The 4,805-nt window shown below is 45.6% G+C and overlaps 1 pseudogene; it reads left to right on the plus strand.

The window, feature by feature from the left end:
* The first annotated feature begins 2,226 nt into the window (after nucleotides 1–2,226).
* LOC132400079 (immunoglobulin lambda-1 light chain-like) lies at nucleotides 2,227–4,592 on the plus strand (annotated as a pseudogene).
* Nucleotides 4,593–4,805: the final 213 nt, after the last annotated feature.

The raw sequence follows: 4,805 nt of genomic DNA on the forward strand, positions 1-4,805 counted from the left end.
AAATTTTGTCCTGAGCAGTCTACCCAGCTACTCGGCCTTCCTTCAACTGCGGGTTATTACTTCCTTATAACTTTGATGAATTGTAGCCCCGCTGTGCTCACACGGATGGTATAATGCCTGCAGATCACCCGGGAAACAGGGATAGAAAACGTGACCAGCAAATCTCTTGGTAGTTGTGTCATCGCTTACGCAAACCCAATTTCCCTCGGGACCAATAAAGTATGTCTGTCTGTTTGTCTGTCTGTCAATGAGACGACGCGGTGCATGTTTGTTGTCTGCAGGCCGCTGGTTCAGTGAGTCGCAAGAGTTAGCTGAAAAAGAAAATCCAGTTGTTCACAATGTACATCCAAACATTTGGACAAGGGCACGAAGAGCAATATTGCTTTGTTTGTTGATTATCAGGGTTATCAGGACAGTGCAGATTGACTCAGCTGATGTTCACTGTTTACCAAAACAGGCAGTGATACAAAATATTGAATAAAATGTGGAGAAATGTGAGGTCATGTGTAGAAAAATGTTCAAAATTGGAGTCTCTTTCAATGGCGTAAAGGTGAGGGCATGTGTGCAAGTTCATGTTGAAGTTTATTGCCAGTTAAACATACACATGTACACAAACGGAACACCCTGCCTCTGAGGGCAAGGTGAAAAACACAGTAGATAAAGCAAGACACATAAGGTACATTAACGCTCTGACGCATGCAGTCAGAAAATAGATATTGGCACAAGGGTCTGAGTGGCATGGCCTGAAGATATACCGGTTGACATGAAGTGTGAAGTGTATGTTTATGTAAGGTAAAGTAATGTTTATTTATCCATCTACTTATGTATGTATTTATTTACGTTCACAGCTGGTCTTATTTTGCACATTGGTTGTTTATCCGTCTGAGTGTTTAGCTTTTCATTGCTTGATTCGCATTCCTTTCTATCTACTAAGAATGCCCGCAAGTCAATGAATCCCCGGGGTTGTACAGTATGTGATGACTTACCGCACTTTGATAGTAAATTTATGTTGAACTTTGAATTTTGTAATCCCAAGCCTGATACTCCGGTCTAACATATAAGCCTCAATTTGGTCAATCCAGTGGTTTCTGATCACTGGTCCACCCCGCCCCCCTACCCCGGATGTTGATGGCGAAGTAAGGTCGTGGAATGTCAAAGGCTAGTGGTCAGATCCTTTCCGGCTGACAGTGGCCATTGCTGGAACTAATGTAGTCAGACTGCTGTTTGCTCCTACCAGCTCTGTCTGACTACTTTGGAGTCTTGTTCCATGCCTCAATATCTCACTGTCGGAAAATTACATGAATGGGGTTTCAGAGGAATGTTCTCGGACGTAAGTGGCGACTGTCTATTTCCCGGCATAGATACTGCCAGACCCGTTCAGTCCTTCCAACTCTTTCTCAGTTGCTCCAGATTCCAGCATCTGCAGCCGTTTGCATCACCGGTGCAATTATTACTAAAGATCCATAATTCCCATCTGATGATACCCGGACGATTCCCTGTCTAGAGGAGCGCTCCTAATGCCCTGCTGCGTTGATTGCGTTCCACTGCAACCCCTTTGCACAATGACTGACCCCAATGTCTGACGTTAAGTGAAATTCTGCCCAGTCCCGCTTGAGTGACTATAGATGAAAAAAAAACACTTGTCGTTTGGGAGTTACGCATTTCAGTGACAACCTTTAGTCCCTCACAAGCAAAGCAGCGACTCGTTTTCTGCAGAAATGACAGATTCTCAGATAAGAACCGATGCATTGTAGAGGTAATTCTGGGATGGCATCGAGACTTTGTAGAAATTTGATGTGACCTTGAAAGGTTTTGTTCTCAGTAGCCATTCTGAGCTGAGTCAAGGGGCTGAGTGCCACTACCACCCACACCTATTGTTCCTGAGGGAAGCAGCAGAAACAATGTCTGAAATCAGTTTAGCCTGATAATTCTCCGATGTTCTACAAGCCTGGATATGTGATACAACTGAAGATAAAACAATCTTGAAATTAGTGGTGAAGGTTTTAAAAATCAGCAAGGTGGCCATTCAATGGTTGCGAAGGTCAGCAAGTCAATCTCCGCCCACCTTCTTTCCGTGGCGCCGCCCACTCATTTACATCCCAATTAATAAACAGACCCGGAGACCCCAGTTTGTAGAATCTGGAACTGGAGAGGTTACCGAAGTTTGCAGAATAACGCATGGTTCGGTCGGAATTTTTTTTGCATTGTCTGCACCTATCCGGAGGAATGCCTCCAGCGTTGCATCTCCTGTGGGTTCTGCTGGACCATTTACCAGGTGAGAGTTGGATGGCCCACGCACGGACTATCCGTTTAAATTGGGATTACTGCTGATCTTTATTTTGCTCCAAATCACCCAGTGGTTTTATTGTGCTTTATTTAAGATATCCACGCGGCCCCAGAGCTCAATCAGACCCCAATGTCCGGACCTGTTTCCGCCGGATAAACTGTCCGCTTGGAGTGTCGGATACAGAACGGTAATGTTGGCAGTTTCCACATGAACTGGTACCGACAGCGTCCCGGGGAGAGACCGCAGTGGGTGATGGTACATGAGACGGACAATGATATATACCGAGGGACGGGGATCACAGACCTTTTTCAACCGTCCAGAGACACCTCCAGCAACAGTCACATCCTGACCATCAGCCGTTTGGAGTCCGGGGAGTCCGCTGTCTATTACTGTGCAGCGTGGGATAGTGGAGTTATCATCGGTCCAGGCACCATCCTGGATATTAAGAATAAGTGACTCCCTCTTTCTGTTACGAACAATTCAGACTGCAGCCACTCTCATTCCCCACAGCCGGATAAAAGCCCTTACGGGGAAAGCCTGGAAGAGGTTCCATTCGTTTCTGTCTGGCACAAGGGGCTGTTAATCCCATCGAGTCAGCCCCAAACAATCAGATTTATGTTCGTTTGACCTCTGAACAATTTTTTTGGATACTTTTGATCTATTTCAGTTGGTGTAGCAAAATTCAATACTTTCCGACATCCCTTTTCTTTAACATTTTAGGCCTCGTCGAATGAGAAGGATGTAGATTTTGATGTCAATCGTCCATCTTATCGTATCAGAGAACCATTCAATAATCTTATTACAGCGGCGCCTCTATTGTGTCAAATTAAACCAAACCCTGCTCTCTACAAATACTCCATATCCCTCCATTCTAGGCACACTCATGTGTCCATCTAGCAGTTTCTTAGACTCCCCTATCGAATCTGCCTCCAACCTCATGCACCCTTCACTCTGAATAAAAGTAAACATTCACCGAACTTCTCCAGTAAATTTCACTCCTCTTAGCTTCGATTTCTGCCATGGGGAAAAAATCTTGACTGTCGATCCTATCGCTCTGTCCCATGCTGTCTTGAACAATGTTCATACATAATTTGGGGAAATGATCGATACCACAAACATGGGATCTACCCTTCCCTCTTCATTCACCACCTCTGAGAACATGTTTGTCGCGAATATTCCATAATATTTCTGGGTGCGGTAAATATTGGACCACAGGGCAGGATGTTCACAGTTTCAAGTTAACGCAATTCAGAGTCTGTGATTAGGAACCGCGTCAATATGATTGTATAAAACACAGGAGAAGAACATCAAACTTTAAAAATAATACACACTAGGGGAAGGAGCTATGTAGAAAACAGGCTGGTCACAGAGTAAAGCGGCAATAGACCGGGTAACCAGGGGTTCGAAATGCAATCAGAGTCTGAACGAGTAGTTTCACCTCTTACCGCTTCTCACTGGTTCACAGGTCTGTTCTTTTTTCCATCATTTCCTCTTCAGTCACTGGATACCGAGTCTTGGATATTCACTGAGCTTTCCCGACCTCGGGACATCCCAAGGAGCCTTCATTCTGTTAACAACTGAAGGTGTAGTATTCTCAGTTACTGTCCTAAGAGTTCAAGATTTGGGTAGTTATTGGAGAACAACAAAGAACTGGTCTGACTAAAGAGACCAATCATATGGACAAGGTGTGGGGTTTAGCGAAGAGTTTGAGTAGTGTTGAAGTTATCTTTTAATATAATGTAATGCCGAGAGCAGAGTGGATTCAAAAAAGGTTTTATTTTGAAATAAATGATGTCACCTCGTAACCGCACAAGGCTGAGAATAATCCTGCAACTCTTCACTCAAAGATTTGTACCCGAGGGGTCAAATGTGCCGTATAGTGCGTCCCAACGTCTGTGTTAATTCCGGCGCTGGTGTTTCTATCTCTGAACAGTCTATGAAGTAATATTGTTTCTATTCCTCTCCGTCTGCTCTTTACAACAGGTAGCGATTCCCGGAAGCCGTCGGTTCTCCTCCTCCCTCCTTCTCCGGAGGAATCGGGCACGGGTTCGGCCACTCTCTCCTGTCTGGTGAGTGGTCGGGCTTGGTAGCGCTACGCTGGACCGTGGATGGAGTCGAGACGGAGAGCGGGGTGACGACAGGCGCCAGGTCCCTGGACACCGACCAGATCTACAGACTGAGCAGTTACCTGCGGGTTCCCGTCGCTGCCTGGAACAAGGGCTCGAGCTATTCCTGCAGCGTGAGCCACAGCTCGCTGAGCTCGCCGCTGCGCAACACCATCTCTTCGTCCGCCTGTGCGCAGTGAGAGTGTGCCGGCTGGCAGCACACGCGGGTTGTTTGTTCTTGTTTAATGCAGTGAAGCAATGACTGGGTCTGTATAGCAGCCCATTGCAATGTAATTGTGTAGTAATGTTCGCTTATGGAAACAATCAGAATGTTTAATAATTTCAGGACAGTTGGCAATAATAAACCATCTTTTGTGACGGATAATTCTGTGTACGACTGTCCCCAGTGTGCT

This window comes from Hypanus sabinus, chromosome 9 (assembly GCF_030144855.1).
Source record: "Hypanus sabinus isolate sHypSab1 chromosome 9, sHypSab1.hap1, whole genome shotgun sequence".
NCBI lineage: Eukaryota > Metazoa > Chordata > Chondrichthyes > Myliobatiformes > Dasyatidae > Hypanus > Hypanus sabinus.